This window comes from Papio anubis, chromosome 1 (genome assembly GCF_008728515.1).
Source record: "Papio anubis isolate 15944 chromosome 1, Panubis1.0, whole genome shotgun sequence".
Taxonomy (NCBI): domain Eukaryota; kingdom Metazoa; phylum Chordata; class Mammalia; order Primates; family Cercopithecidae; genus Papio; species Papio anubis.
Genome location: NC_044976.1, coordinates 26,380,775 through 26,396,295, shown reverse-complemented (window position 1 = coordinate 26,396,295; position 15,521 = coordinate 26,380,775). Strand labels below are relative to the sequence as shown.

At 37.8% G+C, this 15,521-nt stretch overlaps 1 protein-coding gene across 7 annotated transcripts in view; it reads left to right on the top strand.

Moving 5' to 3' along the window:
* The window catches only part of EYA3 (EYA transcriptional coactivator and phosphatase 3), a 117,308-nt gene that overhangs the window by 11,757 nt on the left and 90,030 nt on the right, over positions 1-15,521 (top strand). The gene's annotated exons all lie outside the window — the stretch shown is intronic.

The following is a 15,521-nucleotide window of genomic DNA, read 5'->3' as shown; positions in this document are numbered from 1 at the left end:
AAATTAGCCATGCTTTGTGGCGCATGCCCGTAATCCCAGCTACACAGGAGGCTAAGACAGGCAGAAGTCTTGCTCTGTCACCCCGGCTGGAGTGCAGTGGTGCAATCTCAGCTCACTGCAACCTCCGCCTGGGACTACAGGCACGTGCCACCATGCCTGGCTAATTTTTGTGTTTTTAGTAGAGATGGAGTTTTACCATGTTGACCAGGCTGGTCTTGAACTCCTGACCTCAAGTGATCCACCCACCTCGGCCTACCAAAGTGCTGGGATTACAGGCGTGAGCCACCACGCCTGGCCAAGAGTCTGTTTCTGGTAAACTATTATTTTTTTCTGTTAAGAATTTGGTAGAGCCTAAATATATGTATATATTTTAAAAAGCAACTTTCTCAGTAAGTTCTGGTAGTGTTTTGTTAAGTGTAAAGTTACTATAAATAGTCCTACAGTGGATAATACTATGATATGTTAGTCATGCCTCCGGAACAAAGTAGCCAGAAGAATTCCCCAACTTTACCGCAGTCAGTTGGCTGCACTATTTATTTATGGAAGGTATTGACCAGTATGGTGATAGTTTTTATCTGTCTACAGAAAGTCCCATCAGGGAGGTGTAGGTGGTTGCAGTTTTTTCCGGTTACAGAAGTGTGATTTGTGCTGTTGCCTAAGTTGTGAGACCTGAAAGGCTCTCTTAGGATCACACTAAAGGGAGCCTTAAGAGAGGTTAGCTGAGTGTAGGTCTGCTGGATATTTGTGTCTACTTTAGCAGGGCTCTGAGTACAAGGGATTCTGAGTGAATATATTAGTAAGTATGTTAGTTGTAAAAAATACAAAAAACTAGCCGGGCGAGGTGGCGGGCGCCTGTAGTCCCAGCTACTCGGGAGGCTGAGGCAGGAGAATGGCATGAACCTGGGAGGCGGAGCTTGCAGTGAGCTGAGATCTGGCCACTGCACTCCAGCCTCCCAGGTTCATGCCATTCTCCTGCCTCAGCCTCCCGAGTAGCTGGGACTACAGGCGCCCGCCACCTCGCCCGGCTAGTTTTTTGTATTTTTTAGTAGAGACGGGGTTTCACCGTGTCAGCCAGGATGGTCTCGATCTCCTGACCTCGTGATCCGCCTGTCTCGGCCTCCCAAAGTGCTGGGATTACAGGCTTGAGCCACCGTGCCCGGCCCCGGCCTACAATTTCTATTGTACATTGTTCTAGTTGTACAGAGTTCTTGTTGTTCTGCATCCTTGCCAGCATTTGGCCAGTTTTTAAATTTTTATTTTAGACATTCTAGTAAGTGTGTGTTGGTATCATATATATATATATTCCCCCACTTCCCCCAGGGGCTCTCTGTCCTAGTCTCTGCTTAGCCTAAATGAAAGGATCTAAATCTACAGAGGCCAACAGTCCCAAACTTTTGGAATCTCCTCTGAATGCAGCTCATTACTGTTTACTAGATTCCAGACTTTATTCAAATTTTACTATTTTTTCTACTAATATCTTTTTTTCTGTTCTAGGATCCAGTTCAGAATACCACTTTGCATTTATATAGTTTAATTTTTATCTCTGGCTGTAACTAACATGCTACTGGTTTATAAGATACTGCTACTAGTTTTGGTTCTGTTTTTTTGCAGGACTATTTTTTCAATTCCTATTTGTCCCAAAATGCTTTTTATGTCATACAATTTTATTTTGAGGAATGAATTCAATTTGTGTGTCATCATTTTGAGTTGCATTCAGAGGAGATTCCAAAAGTTTGGGACTATTGACCTCCGTAGATTAGATCCTTTCATTTAGGCTAAGCAGAGAATAGTACAGAGAGCCCCTGGGGAAATTGTTTCAATTATGAGTCTTTATCAAGAAATGTTTAAGTTCCTAAATTTTATTCTTATTTACTTTGTTGCTTGAAGTTGGAATTAACAACTTTACTTGGTTAAATTAGCTGAGCTTTTATAGTTTCATTCTGTTTGATCTATACATTTTTGTAAAGGGTAGTTAAATGGCATCTTCAACACTGACATGAACTTTTGACACAGCAGCTAAAAGTAATTATGATTTCTTTCAGAATGTGTCTTTAATACCTGGCATATTTTATACTGGATTCTATTTCAGTGTTTTTCTTCCAGCTTGAAATGTTCTATGAATATGTTTAGAAAGAATTTCAGGGCTCTATTCAAGACACACAAAAAAGAAATCCCAAAGAAAAATACATGCAAAAAAATAATTGCATTAGAAAAGTCACGTTTTTCCAATGAAAAAAATTTCTCATCATTTAGTACCATCTTATGATGTGTTTATCAGTGTTCTTGATACAGTGCTAAGCACAGTGTTGCCAAGTTAAAAATTAAATATTTAGTAAATGATTTATGCTACATAAGAGAAATGCAAAATAGGAACTTCAAAACAGAAAAATAAGAGCTTCAATCTTGAGGCATAATTTACCTGAGATTGTTATTTAAGATAAATTGGAAAGGAGGACTTTGATATATTTCAGGTTTAACTCTAGCAGTAATTTTTTTCCCTAAGCAGAACACATCAAACAGTATAGTGAGGCCAGGCATAGTGGCTCACACCTGTAATCCCAACACTTTAGGGGGCTGAGCTAGGCAGATCACTTGAGGTCAAGAATTCGAGACCAGCCTGGCTGATATGGTGAAACCCCATCTCTACTAAAAAATACAAAAATTAGCTGGGCATGGTAGTGGGCGCCTGTAATCCCAGCTACTACGGAGGCTGAAGTAGGAGAATTGCTTGAACCTGGGAGGCCGAGGTTGCAGTGAGCTAAGAGCATGCCATTGCACTCCAGCCTGGATGATAGAGGGAGACTCCATCTCAAAACAAACAAAAAACAGTATAGTGAATGTATGCAGACTTTAAGTGCTGTCTTACAAATACTAGTGTTGAGTTTGTTAAGGCTTTGGAAGGATCTTGTAAGATTTCTCAAGATCCATGAAGTACCTGAGATTGTCAGTGTTATTGTTACCTGGACATAAATTTAAGGTTTATCCCAGAGTGAAAGCAGGAGAATGCTAACTTTGAAGTTATGTAACACTTTCATTAGAGAGGCAAACTTGACAATTATTTGGAAAGTTTTTAAGTGTTTTATGTTTATTATTTTTAATGTCTGGAAGCATTTTTTCATCTGTATGTACAGTTGTGTTCTCTTATTTACATTTCCTTTTTTTTTTTTTTTGAGACAGAGTCTCACTCTGTAGCCCAGGCTAGAGTGCAGTGGCATGATCTCGGCTCACTGCAACCTCTGCCTCCTGGGTTCAAGTGATTCTCCTGCCTCAGCCTCCTGAGTAGCTGGAATTACAGGTGCCCACCACCATGCCTGGCTAATTTTTGTATTTTTTAGTAGAAATGTGGTTTCACCACGTTGGCCAGGCTGGTCTCGAGTTCCTGACCTCAGGTGATCTGCCTGCTTCAGCCTCCCAAAGTGCAGGGATTACAGGTGTGAGCCACCACTCCCAACCCCTTATTTACATTTTCTTATTTCCCACTTTTGTTTTCAGTTTGTCTGTTTCTTTCAGTGGTCAGGAGATGGTCAACAGGCCCAAACAGAGAGGTAATAGCAAAACCAAGCAAACGAAAAACATAAACTTTGCTATTTGTATTAATTTCCTGTGGCTGCTATAACAAATTACCCCAAACAGACTTTGAGGCTTGAAACAATAGAAATTTATTCTTTCACTTCTGGAGGCCAGAAGTCTGAAATCATGGTATTGGCAGGGCTGAACTTCCTCCAGAGGCTTTAGGGGCAATCATCCTTTGCCTCTCCCAGCTTCTGGTGGCTGCTGACATTCCTTGACCATAACCCTCCAGTCTCTTCTTCCATTTTCACATTGCCTTCTTCTCTGTATGTGTGTTAAATGTCTGCTTTTCTCTTATAAGGACATTTATGATGGTGTTTAGGGCCTATGTATAATCTCATCTCAAAATCCTTAATTACATATGCAAAGACTGTTTTTCCAAATAAGGGAACATTCACAGGATCTGGGTATTAGGATATGGACCTATCTTTGACTAGAAATCTATTTCATGATAACTGTGTGTATATGTGTTTGGGGAAGGGGATTTCCCCCCTCCTCTCTTCCTTTTCTATCTCCCTTTTTCCCTTTCTTCCTTCTCCTCTTCCCTCCCTCTCTCTTTTCTCCCCACCCTCCTTTTTATTCTTCTCTTTTTTTTTTTTAATAGATGGGGTCTCTTGCTATGTTGTCCAGGCTGGTCAACATACCAGATTACCAGATTACTCCTAGGCTCAAGGGATCCTCCTGCCTCAGCCGACCCTTCCCACTTTGACGCCCAGCCCCAGTTAAAATTACTTGTTTTGGCCTGCCATGGTAGCTCACGACTATAATCCCAGCAGTTTGGGAGGCCGAGGCGGGTAGATCACCTGAGCTCAGGAGTTTGAGACCAGCCTGGGCAACACGATGAGACTCCGTCTCTACTAAAATACGAAAAAGTAGCCGGGTGTGGTGGCATGTGCCTGTAGTCCCAGCAACTTGGGAGGCTGAGGCGGAGAATTGCTTGAACCCAGGAGGTGGAGGTTGCAGTGAGCCGAGATTGTGTCATTGCTCTGTCTCCAAAACAAACAAACAAACAAAACTTGTTTAATTAACAGTAAATCAGTCTGCCACGGTGGCTCAAGCCTGTAATCCCACTTTGGGAGGCCAAGGCGGGCAGATCACTTGAGACCAGGAGTTCAAGACCAGCCTGGCCAACATGTTGAAACCTTGTCTCTACTAAAAATATAAAAATTAGCTGGGCATGGTGGTGGACACCTGTAGTCCTAGCTACTCCAGAGGCTGAGGCATAAGAATCACTTGAACCTAGGAAGCGGAGGTTGCAGTGACCCAGGATTGTGCCACTGTACTCCAGCCTAGGTGAGATTATGACACTGCACTCCACCCTGTCTCAAAAAAACAAAAAACAAAACAAAAAAAACCAGTAAATCAAAGTCTGTACATTGTAAATTAAGGACTTACGGTTATAAAGATAAATCTATTTGTTTTTGTGGGGTTTTTTGCTAGCCTGTACAGGGAGTTAATAAGTAGCATAAAAAGAATATCAGGGAGCTCTCTGAGTCTGAATCTCTTCTGATTCTGAGGGCTGCCAGATTCAGAAGTAGCTCTTTGTTCAACTAAGCTCTTTATTCCTCTAAAGAAAAAAAAAGGAGTGTTATTTTTGGATTTTTCAGAGGTCCTTAAAGTGCCAGTCCATACATTGAAAAAGAATTTCTGAGTTTAAATTTAAAATATTTTAAAACTTTAAGAACATGATATTATATCATAAGATCGAAGTAATATAACATAGGATAGAGATGTAATGAAAGAAAAGGAATAAGTAGCCTAAGGTAATAATATTAGGAATGTAATTTTTTTTGTTGTTTGAGACGGAGTCTCACTCTTGTTGCCCAGGCTGGAGTGCAGTGGTGCAATCTCGGCTCCTCACTGCAACCTCCACCTCCCGGGTTCAAGCGATTCTCCTGCCTCAGCCTCCCGGGTAGCTGAGATTACAGGTGCCTGCCACCACGCTAATTTTTTTAATTTTTAGTAGAGATGGGGTTTCACCATGTAGGCCAGGCTGGTCTTGAACTCCTGACCTCAGGTGATCCACCCGCCTCAGCCTCCCAAAGTGCTGGGATTACAGGCACGAAGGAATGTAATTTTAAAAGGGAGGGTTTTATGCTCAATTTTGCATAAAGGAGACAAAAAACTTCAGACAAGGGAGTTCAGAGTTTTGAGTTCCGCCACTGTTTCTGCTGCTTACAGGTTCATGAGGCAGTGCCTTCTCTTTTGTTTAATTTCCTCAATTTTAAAATAAGGATTACATTTAATGATCTGTAAGACCTTTTATCCTTTGTAGCATCTTTTGTTATATATTTTCTCGCATTTCCAAGAGAAAATTGTATCTGTCCAATGGAGTGAAACCAAATGGGAAGTCTTTTCCGATAGCAAATTCTTCAACTATTGGAAGTTCATTGCTTTTGCTTAGAGCTGTAAAATGAACCAACCCTGAGTTTATGTACAGTGTCTAAATAACTTCTTAGGAAAGAGATGACACAGCCAGAAAATCAAATGAATCTTTCTGCCTATATTGTTGTCACAAACTTTAAGATTTTTTAGGTAAGGGAGGATCACTGCAATTTGAATTGCTTTTCCTTCAAAGCTGAAATTTTTTTCCAATGGAAAAAGTTGGGGGCAAGAATGAAGAACTTGTGTCTAATTTTAGCTTAATATCTTGAACATTTTTATATAAGCATTTAAAAATATGTATTTAAACATTTTACTATACTTTTAAATGTAACTTTGTATCTGCTTTTGATTCTTATCAAATTATATGTAAGCTATTATTAAACTAACGTAAAAACATGTATTTTTTCACTTTTTAAGTAAGCTTGTATTGAAATAGTTTACAGTTATGGTATAGTTAAAGTTATTCTTCATGTGTTGGTTGTTTCACATTTTTTGTTTCTTAGACAACAAATGTATACTATTTTTAAAAGTAGAGTTTGCTTTCTTCCTCCCTATATGTAATTCTTGTGTGAGCACCGAAGAAAAATTATTCAGGTTAGGCCATGGCCAATCTTATGACCTCTTTTATACTTTATCCAGGAACAGTTTGAAGACACATGTGATTTTACAGCTGTGCCTGACTGAATATGTCTTTATCTTCTTATAACCCAGATAACACTTGGTTTTGTTGTTTAGATTTTTTTTGGTAGCTTAATATGTATGAAGTCGTATCTTCAAGAATATTACAATTTATATTTCTCCAATTAGTAGTGAGACAGTCTTTTTTCTCAAGTGCTGATTTAATCTCTGTGGTTTAAACTGCCTGTTTTTATTCTTTGACAGGTTTATGAGTTAGTCATTGTTTGCTCCATAATAATAGATGATCGGGAAATGTTGAATTGATTTGGTGTATGTTATAAACATTAAGTTTTATTTATCATAATTCTTGCAGATATTGCCTGAATTTATCATATTTTAATGTTAGATTTTTTTATTGCTTGAAAGTTTATTTTACGTAATTGGATTTGTCAAATTGTCGTTTATGCTTTCTTTGAATTGACCATAAATTCATCTCTTTTCCATAGTGAGATAAGGTTACTGTTCTGTTTTCTCCAAAGTTTTTTGAATGCTTAGTTTTTTAATATATTTATAATTAGTTATAGCATATGATGATGTGGATATTTTTTCCATATTGGTATTCAGTTTTTCTGACAATGTTTTCTAAATACTGATTTTTCTCTATTTATTTCATATTTTAAATACTTTATAGATTTGATCTTTTTTTGGCATTTCTAATCTGTTAGGGTTTTTTTTGTATTTTTTATTGTAAAATATACGTAAGATAAAATTAACTGTTTTAACCATTTTTAAGTACAGTAGTACCCCCCTTATCTGTAGTTTTGCTTTTGGCGGTTTTAGTTACCTGCTATCAACCTTGGTCTGAAAATATTAAATGGAAAATTTCGCAAGCAAACAATTCATCAGTTTAAAATTGTGCACCGATCTGAGTAGTGTGATGAAGTCTCTCTCCATTTTGCTCTTTCCTGCCTGGGTCATGAATTATCCCTTTATCCAACACATTCATGTTGTAGACGCTTCCCGCCTGTTACTTAGGAGCCATCTTAGTTATCAGATCACTTGTTGAGGTGTCTGCAGTACTTGTGTGTTTGAGTAACTTTTTTTTTTTGAGACACAGTTTCACTCTTGCCCAGGCTGACGTGCAATGGTGTGATCTCGGCTCACCATAATCTCCGCCTCCCAGGTCCTGGTTCAAGCAGTTCTCTTGCCTCAGCCTCCTGAGTATCTGGGATTACAGGCATGTGCCACCATGCCCAACTAATTTTTGTATTTTTAGTAGAGACGGGGTTTCACCATGTTGGCCAGGCTGGTCTCGAACTCCTGACCTCGTGATCCATCCGCCTCGGCCTCCCAAAGTGCTGGGATTACAAGCATGAGCCACCGCGCCCAGCCCGAGTAACTCATTTTACTTAATAATGGCCCTGAAGAGCAAGAGTAGTGTTGCTGGCAATACAGATATGCCAAAGAGAAGTGCATTAAGTGAAAACGTTAAAGTTCTCTACTAAATAAGGAAAGAAAAAAAATCCTATGCTGAGATTGTTAAGATCTACGGTAGGGCTGGGTGCGATGGTTCACACTTGTAATCCCAGCACTTTGGGAGGCTGAGGTGGGCGGATCATGAGGTCGAGATCGAGACTATCCTGGTCAACATAGTGAAACCCCATCTCTACTAAAAATACAAAAATTAGCTGGGTGTGGTGGTGCACGCCTGTAGTCCCAGCTACTCAGGAGGCTGAGGCAGGGGAATTGCTTGAACACAGCAGTTGGAGGTTACGGTGAGCCGAGATTGCACCACTGCACTCCAGCCTGGTGACAGGGAGAGACTCCATCTCAAAAAGAAAGAAAAAAAAATCTACAGTAAGAACTAATCTTCTGTCCGTGAACTTTTGAAGAAGGAGAAGAAATTCATGCTAGTTTTGCTGTCACACCTCAAACTCCAGGTTTTGGCCACACAGTGCATGAAAACTGCTGAGTTAAAATTTATCATAGATATGTATGTATAGGAAAAAAGATAGTCTATATGGGTACCATCTGTGGGTTCAGGTGTCAACTGGGGATCTTGCAGTATATCCCCCCCTTGGAAAGGGAGACTACTGTTTACAATTCAGTGAAATTAAGTACATTTACAGTGATTTGCAGTCATCATCACTATCGTCTGGTCTCTTTATTTAAGGTATTTTTACTTCAGCCTGCAACATTATTGCTGTTACTCTTGGACAAATTGTTTAAATCTCTGAATCCCAGTTTCCTTGTTTATAGCATGAGGATGGTAATACCACCTGCGTCTTAGTTGTGGAAACAAAATTTGATGAGATGGTGACTATAAAAATTACTTGGAGCTGGATGCAGTGGCACATGCCTGTAGTCCCAGCTACTCGGGAGGCTGAGGTGGGAGGATTGCTTGAGCCCAGGAGTTTGAGACCAGCTTGGGCAACATAGTAAGACCCCTATCTCTTAAAAAACAAAAAAAAAAACCAAAAAAAACTTTGTGTATTATATAAGCTCAGTAAATGACAGTTCTCTTATCTTTTCTACTATTATTGGTTTTAAAGAGTGGTATAGATACGTTTTCCTTAAATGGCCTCTGTTATTCTCCTTTCTCCCAAAATATTCTTTATTAATTTTGTCTAATTTTCAATAAGAAATTTGTAGGTATTGGAGTAAACCTTTGTTCACTTTTTTTTTTTTTTTTGAGACAGTCACGCTGTCTCCCAGGCTCTATATATTTATATATATATATGTATATATATAGAGAGAGGATGGCTTGCTTCCCTCTCTACCTAACTGCATGTTGAAAAATAAGAATTTATTGATCTCAAACATCTGTCAGATGAGTCATACACGGGGTTGTTTTTGTTTTTTATATACGTGTATGCACACATTATTTCAAATTGAAAGCAGCGTCTCAATGGATTTGAAACTATTAAAAGCTATTGTCTAAAACATGAAAAATTTGTAACTGTAAAAATAAATGCACATATTAATATTTAAAGTGCGTAATTAAGAAAACCTATTGGTGTTTTGTTTTTCTTGTATACCAATAATTAAGCCACTACTGTTGCTTAATTATTTAGCTTTCTATTTTAACACTGAAGGAGTGAAAGTACTTATATTTGTGAATTTACTACTAAAATCTTGGCAAAAAAAAAAAAAATTGTCTAAAATGTGTGGGTGAAAACTGTTAATCATGTGTGTTTCTACCTTCCCCCCTAAAGTTGGACACCAACTATATACTGTAGGTTCCTTAAGGTGATTTCACTATTATTAAATCAATAAGATAAAAATGAAATAGTTGTATGTATGCAACATTGTGTACAGAGAGGAGATAATGAATAGTATTAAATGTTCTCATCTTCCTTTACCTTTTGTTCCCTAATACCTATTCTACCTTTTAAAATTTCAGACTTCATTGCTGTTTGAATTCATAGTTCAAATTTGCACATTATTGTTATTGGAAAATCATATCTAATGCAGGTTTTAGGCCGGGTGCGGTGGCTCACACCTGTGATCCCAGCACTTTGAGAGGCCGAGGCTAGTGGATCATTTGAGACCAGGAGTTTGTGACCATCCTGGCCAACATGGCAAAACCCCATCGCTACAAATATTAGCCAGGTATGTGGTGCACACCTGTAATCCCAGCTACTTGGGAGGCTGAGGCGTGAGAATTGCTTAAACTGGGGAGGCAGAGGTTGCGGTGAGCCGAGATTACACCATTGTGCTCCAGCCTGGGCGACAGAGCAAGTGCTGTCTCCAAAAAAAAAGAAAAAAAGTTTTTAGTATTCCCCCCCCAAAAAAAAAATAAAAAATAAAAAATTATATATATAAGGCACTTTGGGAAGTGTAGTAAATAAACTTAAAATACAATGTAGTCAGTGATTAAATCTATGGACTACCTTTTTTCTATGTGGAACTGTGTCATAGATATCCAGTTAACTCCTGAATATCTCTGTACATAGCTGCATGCAAGTTCTCTTTCTAGGACCTATAAATCAGACTGTTTTTGCCCTACTTACACACTTCTTTTGAAGTTGTAATTAAGACTGATATATGCCTTGTTTTCATGGAAAACAATTTGGCCTTTATTCTGTGCCCTTTTTTTTTTTTTTGAGATGGAGTCTTACTCTGTTGCCTGTCGCCCAGCCTGGAGTGCAGCGGTGCAATCTTGGCTCACTGCGACCTCCACCTCCTGAGTTCAAGCAGTTTTCCTCCGTCAGCCTCCTGAGTAGCAGGGATTACAGGTGTGTGCCACCAAGCCAGATTAATTTTTTGTATTTTTAAGAGAGACAGAGTTTCACCATGTTGGCCAGGCTGGTTTCAAACTCCTGACCTCAAGTGATCCACTCGCTTCGGCCTTCTAAAGTGCTGGGATTACAAGCGTGAGCCACCGCGCCTGGCCTATTCTGTGCTTTTAAACAAACAAAACACACACACACACACACCCCTACATATATTTAATTTCTTTTCCTAAGCCTAAGAGCTTTAATAACACATTGAAGCAACCTAATTTCTTGCTTGTGGCCATTTACATTTGCAGAGTATGTAGTATATTGAACTTGAGACAAAACAGAAACTATGAGGTAGGAATCTAATTCGAATTTTGAAATAAAATATTTGTTATTAATTATTTCCCTTCTAACTTCTGAAGAGTAAAAATAAAATTTATGGCCACCATATTACAGAAAGATTCTGCTTTTATTTTTAAGCATGCAAAATCACAATAGTATTCAAAATTGTGTGGCTCTTGAATCAAAACAAAGTTTCTATTTTTTCACTGTCAGCATTCACAGGTAGAGAAGTATAAGGTCTTAGGAAATACTATTTCTATTCTCAATTTTAAGTTTTCTCAGAATTCTGTCCATGAAGGCAAATGAATACTGACAAGCTCTATTTCCAAAAAAGGTGATAAAACAAGTATATTTAGAAACCAGTAGTAAGAATCGAAATTAGAAAATTGTGAAAAGACATTACTTTCCAAATGTTCTAGATTAACTTGGGGCTTGTCTTATAATTTCATCAGCTGTTTGGCTAAGTTTTAATTGTATTTATTTTAATTACATTAAAAATTCACTTTTCTGTGTCACAACTGTTGTATTACTTGATATTTTAAAAGATCAATCTCATTGAATGTAAAATAATGTCAGGTTACATTAATGGTAAAAAAACAAACAAACAAAAAAAAAACACCGTTGGCCGGGTGCAGTGGCTCATATCTGTAATCTCAGCACTTTGGGAGGTCGAGGAGGGCGGATCATGAGGTCAGGAGATCGAGACCATCCTGGCTAACACGGTGAAACCCCGTCTCTACTAAAAATACAAAAAATTAGCTGGGTGTGGTGGCGGACGCCTGTAGTCCCAGCTACTCGGGAGGCAGAGGCAGGAGAATGGCGTGAACCCGGGAGGCGAAGCTTGCAGTAAGCCAAGATCATGCCACTGCCCTCCAGCCTGGGCGACAGAGCAAGACTCCGTCTCAAAAAACAAAAACAACAACAACAAAAAGTTAAGTTCTAGAACTAATACAAGAAAATGAATACTAAGATTTTTTACAATAATTCTGTACTTCCTTTATTACCAAGTTTTGCAATATTGTGTCTTAGTTATACTGTACTTTCATCTCTTGCTGGTAAGTATGACTTTTGATTGTCTAGAATGTACCACTTGTGGAAAATGGTATGAAGTCTTAATAAAAGTTTTAGAACATTGATAGGTGCTGGCACTGTGATGAATACTTGCATTCTAATATTTAGTATGTTCTGATATTTCAGATCATTCAATGTACAAATTATTGCAAGGCAGGAGAATACTGTATTGATGGAAAGTAGTATTTAGATGAATGTTTTGGTAGAATTACATAATTTGTGGTCATTAGTGCATTTTATACACAATGTACCAGAATGTATGTTTGCAAACTTCCCACACATCGTGTGTTGACAGTAGAATCCCAGATTTTGTAATATATCATATTCTTTACTTGTAGGCAGCTTTTTGTTTTAAAATGATCAAAATTATTCATGGTCATTGACCAGTTATTTTGAGATAGCAAGCCTGGTTTTTAAACTTTACTTTTCTTTCTTTCTTTCTTTCTTTTTTTTTTTTTTTTGAGATAGAGTCTCACTCTGTCGCCAGGCTGGAGTGCAGTGGCGTGATCTCAGCTCACTGAAACCTCCGCCTCCCAGGTTCACGTGATTCTCTTGCCTCAGTCTCCCAAGAATGGGGCTACAGGCTTGCACCACCACGCCCAGCTAATTTTTGTATTTTTAGTAGAGACAGGGTTTCACCATGTTGGCCCGGATGATCTTGATCTCCTGACCTTGTGATCCACCTGCCTCAGCCTCCCAAAGTGCTGGGATTACAGGCATGAGCCACCATGCCTGGCCAGTTCTTTTCTTCTAAATACAGAAATTGTTTGTGTCCTTTTTATTCTCCTAGATTGAAAAGCTGAGAAGACAAAGGGAATTTTAAAGATGGAAACAACAAAGCGTGCTTATTTTCAAAGAATAGGAGATGTAGAAAGGAATGTCTTTAAATTTTTCCCTTAAAGAAAGTTTTCTTGCAGCTTACAGAATTTATGTCAAGAAATAATAGATTCTTCTTTTTCTATTATAAAATCAATTTAATATTACCATATTTCTAAAAAGCAAAATTCAATATTTGAACATTTATTGATAATTTATTTCCCCACCATTTATGTTTTTATGTTTTTTCCTTTAAAATTATTCTTTCCCCACCATTTATGTTTCTATGTTTTTTCTTTTAAAATGATTCTTCATTATTCAACTTGATAGAGTATTGTTTCTTTTTAAAACCAATGACCCCTTTTAACCTGTAAATAGTATTATGTTCTCCTTTAGTGTAATTCAGATTTCTAAAATGAGTTAATTTTTGTGTTTAAAAACAAAATTAAACCACATTATTGAGTGTGTATACACACACACACACACACATATATATATATATTTTTTAACAATTATTCTTACCTTCCTCCTATCAGAGATGAAATTTATAACTCTTCCCCCATGGTGGAGCGGATATCCCTTTTATCTCCCTTGCTGAAAATATATTAGAGATTGTAGTTTTATAGCCATGGCCTTCAATTAGGGAAAACATGTAATGTTGTAAGTTTTGTATGGATGAGAACTGGTCACACACAAAAAAACAAATTAGCCGGGCTTATGCCTGTAATCCCAGCACTTTGGGAGACTGAGGCAGGCAGATCACCTGAGGTCAGGAGTTCAAGACCAGGCTGGCCAACATGGCAAAAACCCATCTCTACTAAAAATACAAAAATTAGCTGGGCCTGGTGGCGCGCCTGTAGTCCCAGCTACTTGGGAGGCTGAGTCAGGAAAATTGCTTGAACCCGGGAGACGGAGGTTGCAGTGAGCCAAGTTTGCGCCACTGCACTCCAGCCTTGGTGACACAGCGAAATCTATCTCAAAAAAAAAAAAAGAAAAAAGAAATTCAACAAATGAGGTATTAAAGGTATTCCATTTCCCTAATGATTTGGTCCTATTTTGTAGTTTCTAATGGGATGAAATAATATATGTACATAATGTACATTTAGACAGTATAAAATGTAAAGGATTGTCCCTTAAAGAAAAGATATTTCAATTTGAAACTAAGACTCAAACTAGTAAAACAAAAAATGTTTGATCTTTCATAGTTGTGAATCGTTTTAAGTCACATTGATTGTGCTGTTCTAAGCTGAGCAAAATAAGTGCAGGGAAGATAGCTCCTATGAGCTTTACTTATTGCACTCTGTAATTCTGTATTGCTAGTTATCTGCGTCATGTAGGAGAACTTAGCTTTTGAGGCTCTGTGTATGAGCTACACGTGAGTGCATTGAGTATCAAGTGCTTCTGACCTTTAAACTTTTTTCTTTTGCTATTCTAAATTGGGGTAGGGAATAAAGCTGTGTTAGAGTTGGACAACTTTGCATCTAATTGTAACCTTATGTGTGTTTTCTCTCCTTTTCACATTCTGGAGTGTGGCTTAAAGTTGTGTTGTATTGCAGCACGATGGAGTAATAGAAGTAGAGTGGTAGTATACTGGCATAACAAGTTTTTTGTTTTCTTGTTATTTGTCTATTTTCAGGACTTCTGTAATAAGATTATGTACTTTACCTTTGTATGTGAGTTAGGTACAGTGGTTGGTAGAAAAACTAAAAACAGCTGTGACTTTAATTAAATGTACAAGCAATCACATCTTTTGAGAGAAGTGCTGGTTTTACTTTTGTTAGACAGAAATGGAGTATTTTATTTTTATAATGTATGCAGCTTTCTAATTTTTATCTCTTTGTCTCCTGTCAGTAGGACATGGTAAGGTGGACTTAGAATCCTATTTTTCCTTTTTTGTTTGAAAATCAGGACAGAAAAAGCAGGGTCTGAGAACGTAAAGATTTTGCTTAAATAATTGACTGGGCAGTACAGTTAGTAGAAGCTCATTATTTCAGAATTAAATTAGGTCCTATCTTTGAATGATTATTTTCTTTAGTTCTAAAAGTCAAGGTTTCACTATACTTATTTTTATTATTGAGATGTAGAAGAATTGAGTTTTCCTTTAAATTGATGACATATAGACAGATAGTTGGTTGTGAATGCATTTAGTTGATATTCTGGTTTGTCCTATTTAAAGTGATTCTGTGTGTCTGTGTTAACAGTTATGTAAATGCTCCACATTAAAGCAGGTTAGATGTTATCATAACTTGCTGACTTGCTAGGCCAGTCTCTATCATTTTTAATGTAACTCTAATCCTTAAAAAATTATTTTATTATCTGCACATGGCTTTCATTGTAAGATGTTTAATGCATTAGGCACCATAGTAACCAGCAGAAGTGGTTCCACGTGTTGACTTTTGCAAGGTATTATAAAAGTCATTGTGTACACCTCTCTTGATTTGGTGTAGCATGTCATTTTTGAAGAGCCACGTGCAGGTTTGAGATTTTGTGATTGGA